Source organism: Hordeum vulgare, chromosome 5H, assembly GCF_904849725.1.
Source record: "Hordeum vulgare subsp. vulgare chromosome 5H, MorexV3_pseudomolecules_assembly, whole genome shotgun sequence".
NCBI classification, from domain to species: domain Eukaryota; kingdom Viridiplantae; phylum Streptophyta; class Magnoliopsida; order Poales; family Poaceae; genus Hordeum; species Hordeum vulgare.
Window position 1 is genome coordinate 233,827,058 of NC_058522.1, and position 26,431 is coordinate 233,853,488.

Here is a 26,431-nt window from a genome sequence, read left to right on the forward strand (position 1 = left end):
CCAACAATATTCAATTAAACAAAAGTACTCCTTTTGCTCCTTTGCAGGTGTTGATCGGCCAATAAGAAAAGAATTGCGAGATGATCATAGATTTGTGCTTTGGAAGCACTGACCAAAGAAAGAAATTGAGAAAAAGGACAAAGATCTTGTTGCTAACCTTTTGCATACAAGTCTTAGAACTCCTGAAAGAATATGGAAGCTAGCACATGATCAGATTACACAAGGTTAAGAAGTTGATGTCTTTAATAAAAAAAGAATAGGTCGTAAGTGAAAGTGCGTTAAGTCGACTAGAGGGGGGTGAATAGGCGATTTTTAATATTTCAACACTGAGGAAATTCCTTTTGAGGGAAGTCCTCATCCATGAAGAATGTGCGGCGGAAAGTTGTTGAACAGAAATGTGAAACAGGCTACAACAAAGTCTCAGAGTGAGGATTTCAATTCGGTTTGCACAGGATACAAGTAAAGAGAATGAAGGTGATGAAAAACTGAAGTGAAGAATTTGAGGTGATGAAATTGATGAAAGTCCTCAGTCAAATTCTTCAAACAGTAAAGGTGATAGTCTTCAACATACAATTGATTAAATAAAAAGAGTTGAGGAAATAGAACCAGGAGCTTGATGAAGACAGTGGTTGATGGCCTAGTTCCAACTTCTGTGACAGTTGTACGTCTGGTTTGGAGCGGCTAGGTATTGAAACCTAAGGACACACAGTCCCTACCGTATTCTCCTTGAGCTAAGGACACACAGTCCTCGACCAACACTCGTGGTAAGTCTTCAGGGCATACTTCCAAACCCTCACAAACTTGGTCACTCGGCAATCCACAATCGACTGTTGGATGCTCTAGACCATCACGCCTAGCCGTCTGGAGGATGCACAGTCCTCAAAGGTAATAGGCCTCGGTTCCACACAGGAACAAATTCTTCAGTGATGCTCAATCACTTGGGTTTTGGGTTTGGTTTGGGTGTTTTGGGGTTTTTCCTCACTTGATGAATTTCACTCACAGACCTTGAGGAATCGGGTTGCTCAAATAGACAAGTGTCAGTTTCTCACGGAGAAGCCAACCAACTAATGATTGTGGGGGGTGGCTATTTATAGCCAGGGAGCATCCCGACATGATAAGACATAAATGCCCTCAATAATGTGATCGTTGAGTGGATAAGGTTTAGGACAGGTGGCGCGCACTGCGGCAACAGTCAGAACTTTCAGCTGTGAAAGTCCTCATGTCTCAAATTCCTCACTGGAGGATTAGATAGGTGTAGGTTGAGTTGAGCATCATGAGGAAATTCATTCCTTAGTATTACCTCGACCCCCTTTAACAGTACGGTGTTCCTATGACTTAAGAAAGAATAAAATGAAACACAAAGAGTAAATCCTCAGGCTTGAAAGTCTTCAGAGCATTTTCCTCAAGGAGCATCGAGTTCCTCAACTTCAGTTTCTTCGTGAGGAATATCATTTTCATCGCAATCTTGTCGCGATCAAAGTCTTCAAGTAATGATGTCAGTCTTCGACTGGAGTCATATTCTTCAAGACCAAAGTCTTCAAGATATGACCGAAGTGTTCGACCGAAGTCGGATTCTTCAAGATCAAAGTCTTTAAGACCCGACCAAATTCTTCAACTTAAGTCAAATTCTTCACGACCAAAGTCTTCAAGATTTGACCAAAGTCATCACCTGATGACATACATTTTGAGGGGTCGATATTCATCGAATAACTCAAACTCCTCAGCGACTTATAGAGCCTGTGTACACTCACAAACATTGTTAGTCTCTTAACCTATAAGTCTTCAACCCACCAAAATCACTAAGGGCACTAGATGCACTTACAATCTCTCCCTTTTTAGTGGTTGATGACAAACAGGTTAAGTTTTCAATGGGGATAAAAATATAAAGTGTAAGTACAGAGTTTGAGGAATTTGATTACAAGATATAGAGAAACCCCCCCTGAAGATGTGCATATTTGATAAATTTGCATTGGACTGCAAATGCACATTGATGATTTTAATCATGGAGATCTCCCCCTGTATATTGTAATTCATGCATTTATTTGACATATAACTTGAAGAATTCGAAATGCATGATGAAAGATGGTGTCTGATGAATTTCAGCATGCATGCATATAATCAATTTGAGGAATAAAATGCGATGAAAAACGTTTTAAAAGTCTCAGACCACCATCAGGCTTAAGTTACAACTCATTACATCAAAACACTTCAGAAGAACGAGAGTTTGTAACTTAATAGAGTTTATAATATAGTAGACCCGCTTGAAGACTAACTCAGATTTCTCCCCCTTTGTCATCAAGTGACGAAAAGGGACAAAAACTAAGGACTAACTCCTTGATGAAATTCACTTTGAAGAAGAGGCGCCAGGAGTCTTCGGGATGTTCGATGGAGTAGGACCGGATGCGGTGTCGCCTTCCTCTTCATCATCATCAGCTTCACAAAATGAGGAAAATGAGCTGTCTTCCAACTCAGGGACTGGGATCTGCTTGAATTTCTTCCTTGGCGGCATTGACCAGTTGAAGTTTTGGACGAACTCCATTTCCTCAAGTTCCTTGGCAGTCTTCAGATGTGACAAAGTGGCCCAGGTGCGATCAAAAACCTCATGAAGATAATAGTGGTTTCTCTTCAATGCATTCTAAGTGATGTTGAGGATTTTGAGAATGGCACTGAATTGGTGCTTGACCCACTTGTGATTCCGATCCACCTTCTGATGCAAGCTGATTAGCAGCTCACGGTCAGTCATCACGCGAGGGTTGCATGGGCTTGAAGGTTTTGCTCTGCCATCATATTCTTGAGTAGCAGTGTCATCAAATGAGGAATACTCAGCAGGCTTGCGAAATTGGCCATCTAGTGGGCGAGTTCCTTCATCAATCACTAATTTGCCTTTGCCTTCAATTTCCTCAAAAGTCTTTTTGATAACACTGATGGGAGGCAGATAACTCACATGATTTTGATAATCTACAAGGTAGTTGATGCCAGATCTGCTTCTGACGAGTCTCATCAGCCAAGGCACATAGATCTTCATGTCATGTGGTGACATCACATTGTGAGCCAATGTCCTCAAGAAGAAGTCATGAAGATTTACTGTATTTCCATGCACTATGTGAAAGAGAATATTCTTCATGATTCCTACCACATCTTCCTCAGAATCACGTCCTTTGATTGGAGCAATGGTATTAAACAAGATTCTGTAAAGTGTGCGAGGGACAAACTTCAACTCCGCGACGAGGAATTGAGTCCTTGGAGGTTGGCCTGGTGCTTGAGGTTTCATCAGGGCTTCCATCAGCTGATTTGGAAGCTCTCTTTCATCATACAGACATCTGGCTCCTTCTGCAGGAATTGGCAGATTTGTGCATAGAAGCAATTCAGTGGCTGGAGCTTTGAGATGAACTCCTTCAGTCATCCTGTCAAAGACCCATGAGTTGACTTCAGCGGGGTCATCAGTGATGTGCAATGTAGCAAAGAACTGAAGAATCAACTAAGTGTTCCAATCAGTGATGCCTGTGCAGAAGTTGAGAAAACCTGAGTCATGGAGAACTGAAAGAGCTGGAACAAAGCACTCAATATCTTCCATATCAGTACGAAGAATATGAGAATGTCTGAAGATCTTCTTCTTGTCAACCAACAGTGAGGCATAGTATATGAGCTGGGGCCTTGTCCAGAATCTCCTGTGCCTGATACGAAGCTTGCTGTAAGGAGTTTCATCAGTGAAGAAGTGATGTTCATCATAGAAGTCTTCCTTCACAAATTTTGGCCTCTTGGAGAAGGGTTGGCGTTGTTGGGGTTGAAGAATTTTCTTGAGATGATCATCAAGCTGAGGAGGTTGTGCTACCACAATAGCAGTGTGAGGATTTTCAACATGAGGTTCCTCAACATGTTCTTCACCCTGTGCCGGTGCATTCTCATCAGGCACCTGTTCCTCAGCATTTTCTTCATTCTGTGCCGGAGAATTTTCATCAGGCACTTGTTCTTCAACATGTTCTTCAGCTTGTTCTTCAGCTTGAGGTGGTGCATTTTCATCAGGCTCTTTTTCTTCAGAAGGGACTTTTTCTTTAGCTGTTGCAGCTGAGGCAGTAATAGACATGGCGGAAGTGCTCTTTTCCTCAGAAGGAGTGAGCACAACTATTTCAGCAGGAGATTGCAAATTCTGTTGTTGGTGCTAGAATTCATCATGAAACACTGGCGTGCTGAAGCCAATGTCCACTTTTTCTTCATTAGCTTCAGGCTGTTGTGGGGGAGGAGTTGCAGGATGAGCAATTTCATCAACTTGTATTTCCTCATCCGGAGGAGTGGATGCAGCAGAGCGATTTCCATCCATTTCTTCATCCTTTTCAGGGATGGTATGTTCCACACCAAATGGCACAATCATCTATGGTGATGCCATACTGATGGGAGTGATGTCCAGTGGAGCTAAGGACTTTGATGACTGAGCTGGCAAAGTCTTCAGACGCTTTGCTTTTGATGACTTTGTGTCAGATGCAGACTTTCTCTTCTTGGCTTCTTTGTCAGCTGCCTTTGTTTTCTTCACTTCTGATGTAGAAGGAAGTTTGATTTTCTTCACCTTTGATGAGTTTGGTGAAGCTGTAATTTCATCAGGCACGACATAGGAGGTGGTCGGCCTGGCAGATTCATCAGGTGCTTTTGAGGCAGTTTCATCAGCTGTCCTTGAAGCATTTTCATCAACTACTATTGAGGCAGTTCCTATTCCAGTGGGAGCAGTTTCATCAGCTGCAGGTTCATCAGATTCAGCAGCAAGTTGCATTGTGTAGGGGACCTGAGGAGTTGGAGGAACCACTTTAGCTGCCGCCCTCTGGTTGTAGTCATCAATAGCATTAGAAGTGGCTTTGATGAAGTTCACTTTGATGCTTTTGTTCTTAGCCTAAAGAGTGGTGCGATTTTTGGTGAGGACTTTCAGCTCAGCTTGTGTCGATACAAGCTGTTCTGGCGTCAAATTTAGCAGATTTTGGCGCAAGTACTTCTCTTTTTGAGCCTTTGCCTTCTTGGCTCGTTCAGCTTGCTGAGACTTCCACTTTGCTTCGTTGATGAAAGTGGCTACCATGTGACTAAGACCAGGTGGGAGGCCTAAGTCATCAACAGGTGTGTTGGGGTCCACATACCACTGGTCGATGAATTTGAGCATTATCTTGGGGTCCACCAACATAGGAACTTGGGAGCCCATTGCTTGAGCAACCCTTTCCTGCTTGTTTCTGATGATTGCTTCAAGTAGAGCAGGGTCATCTTCCTCACTTCCTTCTGATACAGAAGGGACGTTGACAATTACTTTCCTCGGGCTAGGTCTGCTGCCTCTCCCTGCAGTGGCCTTTGTCTTCAAAATGCCAGTTGAGGGTTTTGAAGTAGATGGCTTTGAGGGAATTGAGATCCCTATAGCTGGCTGGCTGGACTGAGGCTCCAACGAAGTTGAAGACTTTGCTACATTAGTTGAGGACTTTGCATTAGTTTCCTTAGGTGAGGATTTTGCTGCATGTGATGACTTTGCAGCCGTTGATGATTTTGAGGCTGCAGTTGATGATTTTGCAGTGACCTTCTCCACAACCACTTTCTTTGGTGGTGCTTCTGTTGCAGAAGCTTCAGCTGCAGAGGAGGAGGCCGAAGCAGCTATGTCAGAGGCATCAATACCTCTGCCCATTTCCCTCAACTTAGCCAAGTATTTGGCTTTCTCATCAGGATAGTCATCAATGGTCTGGACGCTTTGGGGATGAGATGCCTGTTGTTCCCCAAGTGGGGGTCTGTTGCAGGGTGCCTTGATAGCAAACTTCTTTGCATAGCGTGTAGTGACGAATCTGTAATTCTTCCACTCTTGTGCCCACCTCCTATCTATCTTTTGAAGCCTTCGCTTTCGCTTTAGAGGAGGTTCTTTCCCATAGATCTCTTCATCTGGTGTGCAATATTGAGCATAGATTTCCTCAGGAATATCCATTGCAGTATGCGGCTCTAGCTTCGTCCCACCTTTCTAATGCTTCTGTTCTTCCATTTTCTTCAGCTGTTGTTTTTGCTCAGGAATTTTGCTTTTTGATGAATTTGACGAAACCGACAGTTTTACTTCAAGAAACACTGCAAATGAGTTAAGTTGATGAGAACCTAGAGATTCATCAACTGACATTTTGTACCTGTGAACAGAGTATAGGTGCGAAGAATTTAAAGAGGTCATATGCGTTCTCATATTTGAGGAATTTAAAAAATTGACTAAGTTTGAGGAATTTGACCAATGACAGTGTTTGAGGAATTTGACTAAGCATTTTGGTCTTGGGTTCCAGAGTTGTACAGATTCTAAAATTTGCACAATTGAGGAATATCGTGAAGAATTTGATGGCTTAGAGAAACTCATCAAAGTTTTGAGGAATAACAGATTTCACAGTTTTACGCTAAGTAAATAGATCTAAACAGGGCTGTAAAAGCAGAGTTTAATTACCCAGAGTGATGAACATGACGAACTGAGGAAGAAAGGGACGAAGCTAGTGTGTTCAAATCTTCAGTGCCCATATCGGCGATTGAGATCAGCTACGGCGACGAAGACTTGAGGAATTTCGCGGTCGGCGTGAGTTCGGCGACGGGGAGTCGAGGGAGTGAAGCTCTTCTTCTCCGGTGACGATGAAAATCAGCGGCGGCGCTGTGGCTGAGTGCGAGAGGAGCGAGTGTGAGAGAGAGGAAGGGTTTCACGTGAGGGGGGGGGTAAGTGTGCTATTTATAGCCGAGGTGAAAACGGCCGTGTCCGAGATTTTCGGACCGAACTGCCCCTGCCGTTTGCGCTCCTCATGACACGTGTTACCCGCTTAATGGGCGATGGAGTTAGTGGAGATCGTGCTTATCCACTCATGAGTAGTGGGTGTGGTTTTGGCGGTAACGGTAATTTTTTTGAGATTTGAGGAATTTGTTGCAAAGTCATTAGCTGACAAGGACCCAGTGATGAATTTGAACAAGTTTCAATCAGAACGCATATGATGAAATTGAGAATAGAATGGATTGAGTTTAGCATAGAGGGGTTCCGGGGTCCGATCACATTCAATTAGAGGAAAATCCAACTTGAAAACAGAGCGATAAGTGAATACTGTTGAGGACGTTGAGAGTATATATATATATATAGTCAATGATGATTTTGAAATTTTTTGATGACTTCCAAAATTTCATGAATTTGAAAGTTTTGATGACAATGATATTTTGATGATTTCATGACAGGTTTGATGACATTGACAATTTGGTGATAATGAAAAATTTGATGATTTCATGATGCCATGATGATTTCAAACATTTGATGAATTTGAAAATTTTGATGACTTTGAAAATTTGATGAAGTTGATTTTTTAGGACTTTGCTACAAGCCTTGGTTTTGGTGGTGGCGTTACCCACCGTATAAGAATGAGGATTACAAGCGCCGCTTACAATTGTCGCAGGGCCGTGAGAATATGATTCCACATTGATTTCTTCACACTCAGAGTGTTTTCATCATTATTGGAAGAAAAACTTCACTTTGTATGTTGGACATCTAAGTCATCAATTTTGCATCAGTGTTAGGATGTGTGCATTTTTACAAGACATTCAAAGCTTCTAGGATATTTAGGTCACACCGCAACTTGCAAAATATTTTCTCATTCAAGGGATTAGTGAAGATATCAGCTAGCTGGCCATCAGTCTTCACGTGGTCGATAATGGTATTGACCTTGAGTACATGATCATGAAGAAAATGATGACGAATATGGATGTGCTTGGTCTTCGAGTGTTGTACCAGGTTGTAGGCGATCTTGATGGCACTCTCATTGTCATAGTAGAGTGACACATTCTTCAGGTTGATGCCATAGTCCTTGAGGGTTTGCTTCATCCACAACAATTGAGCACAACAAGATCCAACAGCAATGTGTTCAGCTTCACCAGTGGAGAGTGATACGCAATTCTGCTTCTTTGATGACCAACAGACTAAGGAGCGTCCAGGAAATGACATGTGCCTCTCATTGACTTGTGACCCACACGGTCACCAGCATAATCAGAATTAGAATATCCAACGAGATGAAGATTTGAGCCCTTGGGGTACCATAATCCAAGCGTTGGTGTGTGAGCTAAATATCGAAGAATATGTTTCACAACCTTATGGTGTGATTCCTTCAGTTTTGCTTGGAAACGTGCACACATGCAAACACTAAGCATAATGTCTGGCCTAGATGCACATAGGTACAATAAAGAGCCAATCATGGAGCGGTATACCTGTTGATCAAAATCTATGCCATTTTCATCAGAGGAGAGATGACCATTGGTAGGCATTGGAATTTTGACGCCCCTGCATTCATTCATGTCGAATTTCTTCAGGACATCCTTGAGATATTTCTCCTGAGAGATGAAGGTGCCATTGCGTTGTTGATGAATTTGAAGACCTAAGAAGAATTTAAGCTCCCCATCATGGACATTTTATATTCTTCACTCATCATGTAGGCAAATTCATCACTGTAACGTTTGTCAGTAGAACCAAAGATGATATCGTCCACATATATTTGGCACTCAAACAATTCATTATCATAGTACTTTGTGAAAAGAGTAGGATCAAGTGAACCGGGTTTGAAGCCTTTCTTCATGATGAATTCCTTCAATGTATCATACCATGCCCTAGGGGCTTGCTTGAGGCCATAGAGTGCTTTCTTCAGTTTGAAGACTTTGTCTGGATGCTTTGGGTCTTCAAAACCTGGGGGCTGAGCAACATATACTTCTTCCTCAAGCTTACCATTGAGGAATGCACTTTTCACATCCATTTGATAGAGAGTCATATTATGATGATTAACATAAGCAAGCAGAATGCGAATTGCTTCAAGTCTAGCAATAGGTGCAAAAGTTTCATCAAAGTCAATTCCTTCAACCTGTGTGTAGCCTTGGGCTACAAGTCGTGCCTTATTCCTCACTACCTGTCCTTCCTCATCTCGCTTGTTTCGGAATATCCACTTCGTTCCGATGACATTGTGCTTTCGAGGATCAGGACGCTTGACGAGTTCCCATACATCATTCAACTTGAATTGAAGAAGTTCATCTTTCATGGCTTGAATCCACTCAGATTCTAGAAATGCTTCACAAATTTTGAGGGTTCTGTCATAGACACAAAGGAGAAATGCCCACAAAAGTTAGTTAAATGTGAAGCTTTTGAGCGAGTGAGGGGACCTGGTGGATCAATGTCATCAATGATTTTGTCAATTTCCACTTCATTGGCAATCCTTGGATGCGCAGGTTGATGACTTGGAATTGGTTGAGGAATTTGATCTTGAGCAATTTCATCAGGTGCATCACCTTGTCTTTCATCATTGTTGGGGACAATTTCATCAACAATAGGTTGTTCTTCAACAGGGATAATGTCCTCAGTTGCCTTGTGCTTGATAGCTTCCTCAGGAGTCTGTTTATCTGGCACAGGAGGCAATTGCTCTCTCTGCGAGCCATTAGTTCATCGAACCGCACATCTACAGTTTCAAAAACCTTGTTGTGATAGGTGTTGAAGACTCTATAGGTGTGCGAGTCCTTTCCATAACCAAGCATGAAACCTTCATGTGCCTTAGGTGCAAATTTTGAGCTATGGTGAGGATCTCTAATCCAGCATCTTGCATCGAAGACTTTGAAATAACTTACATTGGGTTTCTTGTCAGTGAGGAGTTCGTATGAAGTTTTCTTGAGGAATTTGTGAAGATATACCCTGTTGATGATATGGCAGGCAGTGTTGATTGCTTCAGGCCAAAAGCATCGAGGAGTCTGATATTCTTCAAGCATGGTTCGTGCCATTTCAACCAGAGTCCTGTTCTTTCAGTCAACGACGCCATTCTGTCGAGGAATATAAGGAGCAGACATTTCATGAGTAATACCAAGTTCATCAAGATAGTCATCAAGACCAGTATTCTTGAATTCTGTCCCATTGTCACTCCTGATGTGTTTGACCTTGACGCCGAAGTTTGTTGAGGCCCTTGAGGAAAATCGTTTGAAGACTTGGATGCCATAGCCAACCTTGTGAGTATTTTGCTAGTAGGCATTTGGCTGGTTGAGGACCTGAAGAAAAGTCAACAATATACAAATCTCCTCTCCTAAAGCCTTCGAAGACTTCGGAGTTTTCAGATTCCATGATGACTACAAATCTATATTTTCCAAAGATGACAATCATATCAAGATCACAAAGCATCGAGACTGACATAAGATTAAATCGAAGGGATTCAACAAGCATGACTTTGTCCATGTGTCTATCGTTAGAAATAGCTACTTTGCCAAGTCCCAATACCTTGCTTTTACCTTTGTCACCGTAGGTGATATGCTTCAGTGGTGATGGAGTCAGTGGGATATTCATCAACAAGCTTTCATCACCAGTCATGTGATTGGTACATCCATTGTCAAGAACCTGTTGGAAATATGCCCTAGAGGCAATAATAAAATGGTTATTATCATATTTCCTTGTTCATGATAATCGTCTATTGTTCATGCTATAATTGTATTAACAGGAAACACTAATACATGTGTGAATAAATAGATCACAATGTGTCCCTAGCAAGCCTCTAGTTGGCTAGCTCATTGATCAATAGATGATCATGGTTTTTTGATCATGGGCATTGGATGTCATTGATAACGGGATCACATCATTGGGAGAATGATGTGATGGACAAGACCCAATCCTAAGCGTAGCACTAGATCGTATTGTTCGTATGCTAAAGCTTTTCTAATGTCAAGTGTCTTTTCCTTCGACCGTGAGATTGTGCAACTCCCGGATACCGTAGGAGTGCTTTGGGTGTATCAAACATCACAACGTAACTGGGTGACTATAAAGGTGCACTACGGGTACCTCTGAAAGTGTCTGTTGGGTTGGTACGAATCGAGATCGGGATTTGTCACTCCGTGTGACGAAGAGGTATCTCTGGGCCCACTCGGTAGAACATCATCATGAGCTCAATGTGACTAAAGGAGTTAGTCACACGATGACGTGTTACGGAACGAGTAAAGAGACTTACCGGTAACGAGATTGAACAAGGTAAAGGTATACCGATGATCGAGTCTCGGGCAAGTTCTATACCGACAGACAAAGGGAATTGTATACGGGATTGATTAAATCCTTGACATCGTGGTTCATCCGATGAGATCATCGTGGAGCAAGTGGGAGCCACCATGGGTATCCAGACCCCGCTGATGTTTATTGGCCGGAGAGGTGTCTCGGTCATGTCTACCTGTCTCCCGAACCCGTAGACACTTAAGGTTCGATGACGCTAGGGTTATAGGGAATTGTTATACGAGGTTATCGAAAGTTGTTCCGAGTCCCGGATGAGATCCCGGACATCACGAGGAGCTCCGGAATGGTTCAGAGCTAAAGATTGATATATAGGACAGATAGTTTCGGACACCGGAAGTGTTTCGGGCGTCACCGGTAACGTATCGGGACCATTGGGACCACCGGAGGTGGCCCCGGGGGTCCACCGAAAGGGGGCAACGACCCCGGGAGGCTAGATGGGCAAAGTGCGGGAGGGAACCAGCCCCTAGGTGGGCCGGTGCACCCCCCACACTCAGCCCAAGGCGCAGGAGGTGGAGGGGGGGGGGTAACCCTAGGTGCTGGTGGGCCTAAGGCCCACCTAGGGGTGCGCCACCCCTCCCCCTTCCCCTGGCCGCCGCACCTCCCATTTGGGGGGGGGCTGCCGCACCACCTAGGGTGGGAACCCTAGGGGTGGCACCCCCTCCCCTCCTCCTATATATAGTGGGCACTTTTGGGATTTTGGAGACACAGGTTTCCCTCTCCCTCGGTGCAGCCCTGCTCTCCTTTCTCCTCCTCTCTGCCGGTGCTAGGCGAAGCTTTGCCGGGAGACCTCGTCTCTCCATCGACACCACGCCGTCGTGCTGCCGGAGATCTTCCCCAACCTCTCCCTCCTTCTTGCTGGATCAAGGTATGGGAGACGTTACCGGGCTGCACGTGTGTTGAACGCGGAGGTGCCGTGGTTCGGCACTAGATCGAAATCACACCGCGATCTAAATCGCCGCGAGTATGACTCCATCAACCACGTTCTAGTAACGCTTCCGCTTAGTGATCTTCAAAGGTATGAATATGCTCTCACGCCTCTCTCGTTGCTGGTCTCTCCATAGGAAGATCTGAATATGCGTAGGAATTTTTTTGAAGTTATGCTACGTTCCCCAACAGTGGCATCCGAGCCAGGTTTTCTATGCGTAGATTCTATGCATGAGTAGAACACAAAAGGTTGTGGGTGATGATTTGTCAATTGCTTGCCGCTACTAGTCTTATTCTTTTTTGGCGGTATTGTGGGATGAAGCGGCCTGGACCGACCTTACACGTACGCTTACGTGAGACTGGTTCCACGGATAGACATGCACACCGTGCATAAAGGTGGCTAGCGGGTGTCTGTCTCTCCCACTCTAGTTGGATTGGATTGATGAAAAGGGTCCTTACGAAGGGTAAATAGCTTTGGCATATCATTGCTGTGTCTGTCATGTAGGTAAGAAGGCGTTCTTGCTAGAAACCCAAATCAGCCACGTAAAAACTTGCAACAACAATTAGAGGACGTCTAACTTGTTTTTGCAGGGTTTGACATGTGATGTGATATGGCCAAAGTTGTGATGTTGCATGTATGATGTATGAGATGATCATGTCATTGTAATAGGTTTCACGACTTGCATGTCGATGAGTATGACAACCGGCAGGAGCCATAGGAGTTGTCTTAATTTATTGTATGAGATGCAACTCCATATGCTTACTACTTTTACTTCATTGCTAACGGCTAGCTATAGTAGTAGTGATAGTAGTAGTTGGTGTGACGACTTCACGGAGACATGATGATGGATATCATGATGATGGAGATCATGGTGTCACGCCGGTGACGATGATGATCATGCGATGCCTGAAGATGGAGATCGAAAGAGCAAATATGATAATGGCCATATCATGTCACTATATGATTGCATTGTGATGTTTATCATGTTTTTCATCTTATTGCTTAGAACGATGGTAGCATAATAAGATGATCCCTCTTAAAATTTCGAGAACGTATTCCCCTAAGTGTGCACCGTTGCGAAGGATCGTTGTCTCGAAGCACCACATGATGATCGGGTGTGATAGATTCTAACGTTCGCATACAACGGGTGTAAGCCAGATTTACACACACGAAACACCTAGGTTGACTCGACGAGCTTAGCATGTACAGACATGACCTCGAATACAAGAGACCGAAAGGTCGAACATGAGTCGTATGGTTGAATACGATCAACATGAAGTTGCTCACCATGGTGACTAGTCCGTCTCACGTGATGATCGAACACGGGTTAGTCAACATGGATCATGTATCACTTAGATGACTAGAGGGATGTCGATTTAAGTGGGAGTTCATACTTAATTTGATTAAATGAACTTAATTGTCATGAACTTAGTCTAAAAGTTATCTTTATAAATATTGTAGATGGCCAACGTCAACCTCAATTTCAACGCATTCCTAGAGAAAAACAAGCTGAAAGATGATGGTAGCAACTATGCGGTCTGGGTTCGCAACTTGAAGCTCATCCTTGAAGCAGCTAAAAAGGCTTATGTACTTGATGCGCCGCTAGGTGACCCTCCCGCTCCCGCAGCAGCCCAGGATATTCTGAACGTCTGGCAAACGCGTACTCTCTGGTTAGGTGTGGCATGTTATACAGTTTAGAAACGGGGCTCCAAAGGCGTTTTGAGCAACACGGTGCATATGAGATGTTCCAAGAGCTGAAGCTAGTTTTTCAAGCTCATGCCCGTGTCGAGAGATATGAAGTCTCCGACAAGTTCTTTAGCTGTAAGATGGAGGAGAACAGTTCTGTCAGTGAGCACATACTTAAAATGTCTGGGTTACATGGAGGTCTGACTTCACTTGGAGTCGAACTTCCGGATGATGCTATAATTGACAGAATCCTCCAGTCTCTCCCACCAAGCTACAAAGGTTTTGTGCTAAACTACAACATGCAAGGGATGGAGAAGACCATTCCCGAGTTGTACTCGATGCTCAAGTCTGCAGAAGTAGAAATCAAGAAAGAGCATCAAGTGTTGATGGTCAACAAGACCACTAGTTTCAAGAAGGGCAAGGGTAAAAAGAACTTCAAGAAAGACAGCAAAGCCGTTGCTGCGCCCGGTAAGCCAGATGACGGGAAGAAGAAAAAGAATGGACCCAAGCCTGAGACTGAGTGCTTCTATTGCAAGGGAAAGGGTCACTGGAAGCGAAACTGCCCCAAATACTTAGCGGACAAGAAGGCCGGCAACGTTAAAGGTATATGTGATATACATGTTATTGATGTGTACCTTACCAGCGCTCGTAGTAGCTCCTGGGTATTTGATACCGGTGTTGTTGCTCACATTTGCAACTCAAAGCAGGAACTGCAGAATAAGCGGAGATTGGCCAAGGACGAGGTGACGATGTGCGTCGGGAATGGCTCCAAGGTCGATGTGATCGCCATCGGCACGCTACCTCTACATCTACTGTCGGGATTATTTTAGACCTTAATAATTGTTATTTAGTACCAGCTTTGAGCATGAATATTGTATCAGGGTCTTGCTTAATGCGAGACGGCTACTCATGTAAGTCAGAGAATAATGGTTGTTCTATTTATATGAGTGATATGTTTTATGGTCATGCTCCGCTGGTGAATGGTTTATTCTTGATGAATCTCGATCGTGATGTTACGCATATTCATAGTGTGAGTACCAAAAGATGTAAAGTTGATAATGATAGTCCCACATACTTGTGGCATTGCCGCCTTGGTCATATCGGCGTTAAGCGCATGAAGAAGCTCCATAGTGATGGACTATTAGAGTCTCTTGACTTTGAATCATTTGACACATGCGAACCGTGCCTCATGGGCAAGATGACTAATTCTCAATTCTCAGGAATAATGGAGAGAGCAACCGACTTATTGGAAATAATACATACTGATGTGTGTGGTCCAATGAACGTTGAAGCTCGCGGTGGCTATCGTTATGTTCTCACTCTCACCGACGATTTCAGTAGGTATGGGTATATCTACTTGATGAAGCACAAATCTGAGACATTTGAAAAGTTCAAGGAATTTCAGAGTGAGGTCGAGAATCAACGTGACAGAAAAATTAAGTGTCTATGATCTGATCGTGGAGGAGAATATTTGAGTCACGAATTTGGCACACACCTAAGGAAGTGTGGAATCGTTTCACAACTGACGCCGCCTGGCACACCGCAACGCAACGGAGTGTCTGAACATCGTAATCGCACTTTATTAGATATGGTACGATCTATGATGTCTCTTACCGACTTACTGCTATCATTTTGGGGATACGCATTAGAAACTGCAGCATTCACTTTAAATAGGGCACCGTCTAAATCCGTTGAGACGACACCGTATGAACTATGGTTGGGAAAGAAACCTAAGTTGTCGTGTCTTAAAGTTTGGGGCTGCGATGCTTATGTGAAGAAACTTCAACCAAAAAAGCTCGAACCCAAAGCGGAGAAATGTGTATTCATAGGATACCCTAAGGAAACTATTGGGTATACCTTCTATCTTAGATCCAAAGGTAAAACCTTTGTTGCCAAGAACGGATCCTTTCTAGAGAAAGAGTTTCTCTCGAAAGAAGTAAGTGGGAGGAAGGTAGAACTGGATGAGGTAATTACACCCCCTCTCGAACAGGATAGTAGCGCAGCGCGGGAAGTTGTTCTTGTGGCGCCTACACCAACTGAAGAGGAAGTTAATGATAATGATCATGAAGCTTCGGATCAAGTTACTACTGAGCCACGAAGGTCCACAAGGGTACGCTCCGCACCAGAGTGGTACGGCAACCCTGTAATGGAAATCATTTTGTTAGACAACGGTGAACCTTCGAACTATGAAGAAGCGATGGCGGGCCCAGATTCCAACAAATGGCTTGAAGCTATGAAATCCGAGATAGGATCCATGTATGAGAACAAAGTATGGACTTTGGTGGACTTGCCCAATGACCGACGAGCCATAGAAAATAAATGTATCTTCAAGAAGAAGACTGATGCAAACGGTAATGTAACCGTTTATAAAGCTTGACTTGTCACAAAGGGTTTTCGACAAATTCAAGGAATTGACTACGAAGAGACTTTCTCTCCTGTAGCGAAGCTGAAATCAGTCCAAATCATGTTAGCAATTGCCGCCTTTTATGATTATGAAATTTGGCAAATGGACGTCAAAACAGCGTTCCTCAACGGGAACCTTAAGGAAGAGTTGTATATGATGCAACCAGAAGGTTTTGTCGACCCTAAGGGTGCTAACAAAGTGTGCAAGCTCCAGCACTCCATCTATGGGCTGGTGCAAGTATCTCGGAGTTGGAACATTCGCTTTAATGAGGTGATTAAAGCGTTTGGGTTCATACAGGTTTATGGAGAAGCCTGCCTATACAAGAAAGTGAGTGGGAGCTCTGTAGCTTTCCTCATACTGTATGTGGATGCCATATTATTGATGGGGAATAATATAGAGATGTTGGAGAGCATAAAGGCCTATTTGAACAAGAGTTTTTCAATGAAGGACCTTGGAGAAGCTGCATACATATTAGGCATCAAGATCTATAGAGATAGATCGAGACGCCTCATAGGTATTTCGCAAAGTACATACCTTGACAAGATATTGAAGAGGTTCAATATGGAAAACTCAAAGAAAGGGTTCTTGCCAGTTTTGCAAGGTATGAGATTGAGTAAGACTCAGTCGCCGACCACGGTAGCAGATAGAGAGAAGATGAGTTCTATCCCCTACGCTTCAGCCGTAGGCTCTCTTATGTATGCCATGTTGTGTACCAGACCTGATACAAACCTTGCCATAAGTTTGGTAGGAAGGTACCAAAGTGATCCCGGTATGGAACACTGGATGGCGGTCAAGAATATCCTTAAGTACCTGAAAAGGACTAAGAAAAAGTTTCTCGTTTATGGAGGTGACGAAGAGCTCGTCGTAAAGGGTTACGTCGACGCTAGCTTCGACACAGATCCGGATGACTCTAAGTCACAGACCGGATACATATATGTTTTGAATGGTGGGGCAGTGAGCTGGTGCAGCAGCAAGCAAGAAGTCGTGGCAGCATCTACATGTGAAGCGGAGTACATAGCTGCTTCAAAAGCGGCTCATGAAGGAATTTGGATGAAGGAGCTCATCACCGACCTTGGAGTGGTTCCAAGTGCGTCGGGTCCAATGACACTCTTCTGTGATAACACTGGGGCCATTGCCATAGCCAAGGAGCCCAGGTTTCACCGGAAGACGAAGCACATCAAACGCTGCTACAACTCCATCCAGGACCATGTCCAGAGTGGCGTAATAGATATTTCTAAAGTACACACGGATCTGAATGTCACAGACCCGTTGACTAAACCTCTTCCTTGAGCAAAACATGATCAACACCATAATGCTATGCGTGTTCGATACATCACAATGTAACTAGATTATTGACTCTAGTGCAAGTGGGAGACTGTTGGAAATATGCCCTAGAGGCAATAATAAAATGGTTATTATCATATTTCCTTGTTCATGATAATCGTCTATTGTTCATGCTATAATTGTATTAACAGGAAACAGTAATACATGTGTGAATAAATAGATCACAATGTGTCCCTAGCAAGCCTCTAGTTGGCTAGCTCGTTGATCAATAGATGATCATGGTTTTGTTGATCATGGGCATTGGATGTCATTGATAATGGGATCACATCATTGGGAGAATGATGTGATGGACAAGACCCGATCCTAAGCGTAGCACTAGATTGTATTGTTCGTATGCTAAAGCTTTTCTAATGTCAAGTGTCTTTTCCTTCGACCGTGAGATTGTGCAACTCCCGGATACCGTAGGAGTGCTTTGGGTGTATCAAACGTCACAACGTATCTGGGTGACTATAAAGGTGCACTACGGGTACCTCTGAAAGTGTCTGTTGGGTTGGTACGAATCGAGATCGGGATTTGTCACTCCGTGTGATGGAGAGGTATCTCTGGGCCCACTCGGTAGAACATCATCATGAGCTCAATGTGACTAAAGGAGTTAGTCACACGATGACATGCTACGGAACGAGTAAAGAGACTTACCGGTAACGAGATTGAACAAGGTATAGGTATACCGACGATCGAATCTCGGGCAAGTTCTATACCGACAGACAAAGGGAATTGTATACGGGATTGATTAAATCCTTGACATCGTGGTTCAGCCGATGAGATCATCGTGGAGCAAGTGGGAGCCACCATGGGTATCCAGACCCCGCTGATGGTTATTGGCCGGAGAGGTGTCTCGGTCATGTCTACGTGTCTCCCAAACCCGTAGGGTCTACACACTTAAGGTTCGATGACGCTAGGGTTATAGGGAATTGTTATACGAGGTTATCGAAAGTTGTTCGGAGTCCCGGATGAGATCCCGGACGTCACGAGGAGCTCCGGAATGGTCCAGAGGTAAAGATTGATATATAGGACAGATGGTTTCGGACACCGGAAGTGTTTCGGGCGTTACCAGTAACGTACCGGGACCACAGGGACCACCGGAGGTGGCCCCGGGGGTCCACCGAAAGGGGGCAACGACCCCGGGAGGCTAGATGGGCCAAGTGCGGGAGGGAACCAGCCCCTAGGTGGGCTGGTGCACCCCCCACACTCAGCTCAAGGCGCAGGAGGTGGAGAGCGGGGAAACCCTAGGCGCTGGTGGGCCTAAGGCCCACCTAGGGGTGCGCCACCCCTCCCCCTTGCCCTGGCCGCCGCACCTCCCATCTGGGGGGGGGGGCTGCCACACCACCTAGGGTGGGAACCCTAGGGGTGGCACCCCCCTCCCCTCCTCCTATATATAGTGGGCACTTTTGGGATTTTGGAGACACAGGTTTCCCTCTCCCTCGGTGCAGCCCTGCTCTCCTTTCTCCTCCTCTCTGCCGGTGCTAGGCGAAGCTTTGCCGGGAGACCTCGTCTCTCCATCGACACCACGCCGTCGTGCTGCCGGAGATCTTCCCCAACCTCTCCCTCCTTCTTGCTGGATCAAGGTATGGGAGACGTTACCGGGCTGCACGTGTGTTGAACGCGGAGGTGCCGTGGTTCGGCACTAATCAGAATCACACCGCGATCTGAATCATCGCGAGTATGACTCCATCAACCGCGTTCTAGTAACGCTTCCGCTTAGCGATCTTCAAAGGTATGAAGATGCTCTCACCCCTCTCTCGTTGCTGGTCTCTCCATAGGAAGATCTGAATATGCGTAGGAATTGTTTTGAATTTATGCTACGTTCCCCAACAGAACCCACTCTGTGTTCTTGGGTTGATAATCCTGCAGATGAATTAGTACTGCTTACCATCTCATATGCTTCAGATTGAAGAATATGATATCATTTTTATCAGATTCTATTTTCATCAAAAATAACTTTGAGGAATTAGTAAGGACGAGCGAAATGAAAAGTCATTTCATCAATAATGAACTTGCGTCCTAACAAGCAATTTCCTCACGTCTCTGATAACCCACAAGTATAGGGGATCGCAACAGTTTTCGAGGGTAGAGTATTCAACCCAAATTTATTGATTCGACTCAAGGGGAAGCCAAAGAATATTCTCAAGTATTAGCAGTTGAGTTGTCAATTCAACCACACCTGAAAGATTTAGTATCTGCAGCAAAGTATCAGTAGCAAAGTAGGGTGATAGCAGCAGTAGCAACAGTAACAGCAGTAGCAGCAGAATAACAACAGTAGCAGCAAAGTAACAACAGTAGCAACAGAGTAACAATAGCAGCAGTGATAGCAGTAGCGGCAAAGTAACGTAGCAAGGACCAGTAGGAAAAGACTCATAGGCATTGGATCGGTGATGGATGATTATGCCGGATGCTATTCATCATGTAACAGTTATAACACGGAGAGATATGTAACTAGCTCCAGTTCGTCAATCTAATATAGGCATGTATTCCGTATGTAGTCATACGTGCTTAGGGAAAAGGACTTGCATGACATTTATTGTCCATCCCTCCTGTGGTAGCGGGGTCCTAATGGAAACTACGGGATATTAAGGTTCTCCTTTTAATAAAGAACCGGACCAACACATTAACACTTGGTGAATACATGAACTCCTCATACTATGGTCATCTCCGGGAGTGGTTCCGGCTATTGTCACTCCGGGGTTGCCTGGTCATAACACATAGTAGGTGACTACAACTTGCAAGATAGGATCAAGAACACACATATATTGGCGACAACATAATAGGTTCAGATCTGAAATCATGGCACTCGGGCCCTAGTGACAAGCATTAAGCATGGAAAAGTAGTAGCAACATCAATCTCAGAACATAGTGGATACTAGGGATCAATCCCCATCAAAACTAATTCGATTACATGATAGATCTCATCCAACCCATCACCGTCCAGCAAGCCTACGATGAGATTACTCACGAACGGTGAAGAGCATCATGGAATTGGCGATGAAGGAAGGTTGATGATGACGATGGCGACGATTTCCCCTCTCCGGAGCCCAAAACAGACTCCAGATTTGCCCTCGAGATGAAGAACAAGAGGTGGCGGCGCCTCCATATCATAAAACGCGATGAACTCTTCTCCTTGATTTTTTTCTGGGCGAGACGAACTAAATAGAGCTGGATTTGGAGGCGGTGGAGCGCTGTGGGCTCCACAAGCCTGCCAGGCGCGGCAAGGTGGGGCCCACGCCTGGTGGGCTTGTGGGCTCACGGCTCCACTTCCTCGGCTGATTCTTGTGCCAGTATTTTTCATAAATTCCACAAAAATTCTCCGTAAATTTTCTGGTCATTCTGAGAACTTTTATTTCTGCACAAAAACAACACCATGGCAATTCTGCTGAAAACAACGTTAGTCCGGGTTAGTTCCATTCAAATCATGCAAATTAGAGTCCAAAACAAAGGCAAAAGAGTTCAGAAAAGTAGATACGACAGAGACGTATCAACTCCCCCAAGCTTAAAGCCTTGCTTGTCCTCAAGCAATTCAGTTGACAAACTAAAAGAGACAAAAGAAAAACTTTTATGAACTCTGTTTGATCTTGTTGTTGCAACTATGTCTAACTCATAACCAGAATTTCAGCAAGATCACAAGCTAACGACATAAGCAAATGACATCTAGGTCTCACGGTAAACTCATATCAATGGCATAATCAACTAGCGAGCAAATAATAATAAGTTTCAAACGTCAACACTTCAATCAAAACAATCATGAAGCAGTACGAACAGATGGTATCTCGGTAGCTCTTTATGAGACCGCAAAACATAAATGTAGAGCACCTTCAAAGGCCAAGGGCTGACTAAACATTGTAATTCATGGCAAAGAAGATACAACCATAGTCATACTCAATACCAGTCAAAAGCAAAGCATAAAAATGATAGAGGTGCTCTTTAATTGGTGCTTTTGTAAGAAGAGGATGACTCAAAAGAAACATAAATAGACAGGCCCTTCGTAGAGGGAAGCATTGATTTGCAGAGGTGCCAGAGCTCAAGCTTTGAAAACAAAGATAATAATTTTGGGTGGCATGCTTTCATTGTCAATGCAATGACCAAGAGTTTTCACCATCTTCCACACTACACATGCTATAGGCGGTTCCCAAACAGAAATGTAAAGTTTTGACTCCCCCACCACCAATCAATCACACTCCACGACTAGCCGAATACTCGGGTGCCGTCCATACCAACATCAATCCTGGGGGAGTTTTGTTTGCAATTATCTTTTCGATTTGAGCATGAAACTGGGCATTCCAATTACCTATCCCTTTCTTGTGAATGATAGTGAATAAACACATATCAAGGATAACACGCCTAGCATGGAAGATACTGATAGTCCCCTGTCACCACATGAGCGGTTAGGGCATGCAAAACATATTATTTCTTGAAGGTTTAGAGAGTGGCACATGCAAATTTACTTGGAACGGCAGGTAGATGCCGCATATAGGTAGGTATGGTGGACTCATATGGAACAACTTTGGGTTTATGGAAGTGGATGCACAAGCAATATTCCCGTTAGTACAAGTGAAGGCTAGCAAAAGACTCGGAAGCGACCAACTAGAGAGCAACAACAGTCATCAAAATGCATTGAGATTAACTAACATTGAGTGCAAGCATGAGTAGGACATAAATCACCATGAACATGAATATCATAGAGGCTATGTTGATTTTGTTTCAACTACATGCGTGAACATGCGCCAAGTCAAGCCACTTGAATCATTCAAAGGAGGATACCATCCTATCATACTACATCATAGTCATCTCAAAATTCATGTTGGCATCCAAGACAAACCATTATAAGCTCCTAGCTAATTAAGCGTGGCATCAGAAACTATGATCTCTAAGTTGTCATTGCAAACATGTTTCTCTCACAACAAAGCTGAACTAGGAACAGTGAGCTAGTCATATTTACAAAAACAAAATAAATCGAGTTCATACCAGCTTTTCCAGGCTCAACCACTTCATCATATATCGTCATTATTGCCTTTCACTTGCACGACCGAACGATGTGAACAATAATAAGAGTGCTCGTGCATTGGACTAAAGCTGTAATCTACAAGCAAACACAAAGGAGAAGTCAAAGTAATATGGCTCTTTAATAGATAAACACATATGCATGCGAGAGCCACTAAAAATTGTAAGCATGGTCTTCTACCTTGACCCAAAGAAAAAGAAAACTATTTACACAGGAAAGCTCCCAACAAGCAAAAGAAGAAAAAGAAAATCTTTTTGGGTTTTCTCAAGCTAGACAGACACACGAAAAGAAAACGAGAAAAAGAAAATAAACTAGCATGGATGATACAGTGGCAAAGTGTGAACACCGACGAACAAAGTGAAAGCATAAGCAAGAATGTAAAGTCGATGAGAAACATGTACTCCCCCAAGCTTAGGCTTTTGGCGTAAGTTGGTCTACTCCCAAGGAGGGAAATAACCAGCTCTGGGGTACTCCGGAGTGGACTGAGGATGCCACTGCTGTGTGAGCTCCTCAGGCTCCCACTGATAAACTGGCGTCTGGTACTCGACTGGTGGCTCGGGCACGGGCACTTGTGGTTGGGCTATGCCCCAATATGCGTAGATGTCCGAGGGCATAATAATGTACCTGCCTGCATGAAGATTGAACAAAGAAGGAGTAGGCAAAGTAATAGTCTCACGAGTACCCTGACTAAATACCAGGTTATAAATCATCCTTCTATTTATATCTCTATCAAGAAAGTCATGGCGAACCATGCTATCGTAGTCTAGATATCTCTCAGGAAGAAGAATCTCTTCTTCCTCGTCCAGTCTAATAGGTATCTCAAAGTGTCTAGCAAGACGAGTAGCATAGATACCTCCATAGACAACGCCTTTAGAACGGTTCATGTTCAACCGTTGAGCTACTATAGCGCCCGAGCTATAAGTTTTATCATTATAAAGGGCTTCGCGTAAGACCGCAAGATTTGGGGAGCTAAGTGATCCAACTTTCCCACGGCCAATCAAGCAATTTCCGACGAATAATGAGAAGTACCGAAGCACGGGAAAATGTATGCTAGCAGCTCTAGCGCAAGACACTCTTCTCTCCTCTCCTACAACAATAGTGTCGATGAAAGCTTCCAAGTCCCGTGGACGAGGTTCATGAATATCCCCAACGTAAGGTAATTTGCAAACATTGCAAAAATCCTGGAGTGACATGCGTTGAGGGTTATCATATAATTTGAACTCAACCATAGGAGGGTTCTTCCTCGGATAGAAGTAAAAGCTTTGTACGAAGCTATTAGTGAGGAGGAGGTATTGTGGACACTTATCTTCAACGAAGGCGGTAAGGCCTGCGTTCTCCACCAAGTAATAAAAGTCTTCATAAAGTCTGGCGGCCGGTAAGAACACATCGCTTAGCCACTCGCACGCTCGAACTTCTGCAACTCGAGGGACCGGATACTTGGGTTTCTTCTCACTTCCCTCATCCTTGGGGTCACGGCTTGAATAGCCTCTTAAGAACCTCCTCATCTTTTCCCTTTTCTATCTATGAAAATTTCTGAAATTTTTAGTGACTCTAAGGAAGTGAACAAGGCTCAATAAAACTCATAGCAACTACTCCCACAAGTGCCTAGAGGCCATATTACGCATCAAAACTACTTGGGACCAGCTAAAATTAGCATGCAAAGCTCAAGAACATGGTCACCAGGGCAGCAAAAATACGCGAAGTATAAGGCACTAGAGCAAAAACTAATTGGACAATTGGAGGAGTCACTTACCAAGGAGCAATTTCCCCAAAACAGTTCGGAGAATCGTGCTTTGAGCAAGGAGATCGAAAATCCCAGCAAGAAGAGCAAGAACACGGGTTGAGCTGCGAAACGATTTTTTTCTGGAGGTTGGAGAAGCAGATGGGAGCTAGAATGAGTGGAGGGGGTGCACGTGGGCCCCACAAGCCTGGTAGGCACGGCCAGGGGGTGGACGTGCCTCTAGGGCTTGTGGCCCACTAGTGCAGCCCCCAGACTAGCTCTTTGTTTTAGTATTTTTCAAAAATTCCAGAAAAAATCATACTTGATTTTCACGACGTTCGGAGAACTTTTATTTTCGGGGTACTTTTCCACGGGACGCTAAAACAGAAAACAGGGAAAAGTAAACTAAATCTATCATTTTGCTTCTAAGCCACCGAAGGTGAAAGCTTGGAACATAGGTTTGTGACTCCTCGATTCATCCATCTCATGGTCATCGAAAGAAATCCGTCAATGAGGTTGATCAAGTCTCCTTGACAAACTTTTTCGAATCGCAAAAGAGAACGGAGAATTTTCGAATAGTCACTAGGTTACCTCAGTGAGGATATGAATCTCTCCAACAAGCAAATCATACTTCATCTTGGCAGTAGGTATTGGGCATTCAAAGCTCCCAATAAGAATCGATGAAGTCTTTTCGATAGCATTGATGCAATGTACTCGATATTGTTTCTTTGGAAAGTGCACCGTATGCTCATTACCGTTGACATGGAACGTGACATTGCCTTTGTTGCAATCTATAACAGCCCCTGCAGTGTTTAAAAAGGGTCTCCCGAGGATGACCGCCATGGCATCGTCCTCGGGAATATCCAGAATAACAGTCTGTTAAGATAGTGACGTTTGCAACCACAACAGACACATCCTCGCAAATGCCGATAGGGAAAGGAGTTGATTTGTCGGCCATTTGCAGAGAGATTTCAGTGGGTGTCAACTTATCCAGTTCAAGTCTATGATAATGAGAAAGAGGCATAACACTAACACCGGCTCCAAGGTCGCATAAAGCAGTTCTAACATAGTTGCCTTTAATGGAGCAAGGCATAGTGGGCACACCGGGATCACCTAGTTTCTTAGGAGTTCCACCCTTGAAGGTATAATTAGCAAGCATGGTGGAAATCTCAACCTCAGGTATCCTCCTCTTATTAGTCACAATATCCTTCATGTACTTAGCATATGGAGACATTTTGAGCATATTTGTCAAACGCATTTGCAGAAAGACACGTCTGATCATTTCAACAAATCGCTCAAAATCCTCATCATCCTTTTTCTTGGATGGTTTGGGAGGAAAGGGCATGGGTTTCTGAACCCATGGTTCCCTTTCTTTACCATGCTTCCTAGCAGCGAAGTCATTCTTATCGTATCTTCTATTCTTAGGCTGTGGGCTATCAAGATCAACAGGTTCAATCTCCACATCCTTATCATTGCTGGGTTGAGCATCATCATGAACATCACTATCGATATTATCATTTGGCTCAAGTTCATCACCAAATTGTGTTTCGGCATCAGAGACAGAGACATCGTTTGGATTCTCAGGTGTAACAGGGTTGCTAGCGTGCAAGTTCCTATCATCTTTCTTCTTCTTTCTAGGATGACTAGGTGCATCAGTGCTAACTCCTTGAGAATCTTGTTCAATTCTTTTTGGATGACCCTCAGGATACAAAGGTTCCTGGTTCATTCTACCGCCTCTAGTGACGACTCTGACAGAATTGTCATTCAACTCATTGATCAAGTCATTCTGAGCTTTAAGTACTTGTTCTACCTGAGTAGTAACCATAGAGGCATGTTTACTCAAGAGCTTAAGATCATTGACATTTCTGTCCACACAAGCACTTAAATGACTAAGCATACGAGTATTCTGTTCCAATTGTCTGCTAACATAATCGTTGAAACTCTGTTGTTTGGCAACAAAGTTATTAAATTCATCCAGGCATAAGCTAGCAGGTTTATCAAAATGAATATCACTCTCATTGAATCTACGCAGAGAATTTACTTCTACTACCTGTATCGGGTTATCGAGACCATGGATCTCTTCGATAGGTGGTAGATTTTTGATATCTTCAGATTTAATGCCTTTCTCTTTCATAGATTTCTTAGCTTCTTGCATATCTTCAGGACTGAGGAATAGAATACCTATTTTCTTCGGAGTTGGCTTAGGAGGTGGTTCGGGAATAGTCCAAGCATTCTCATTGCACAAGATCTTATTCAATAGAATCTCAGCTTGTTCTACGGTTCGTTCCCTAAAAACACAACCAACACAACTATCTAGGTGGTCTTTGGAAGCA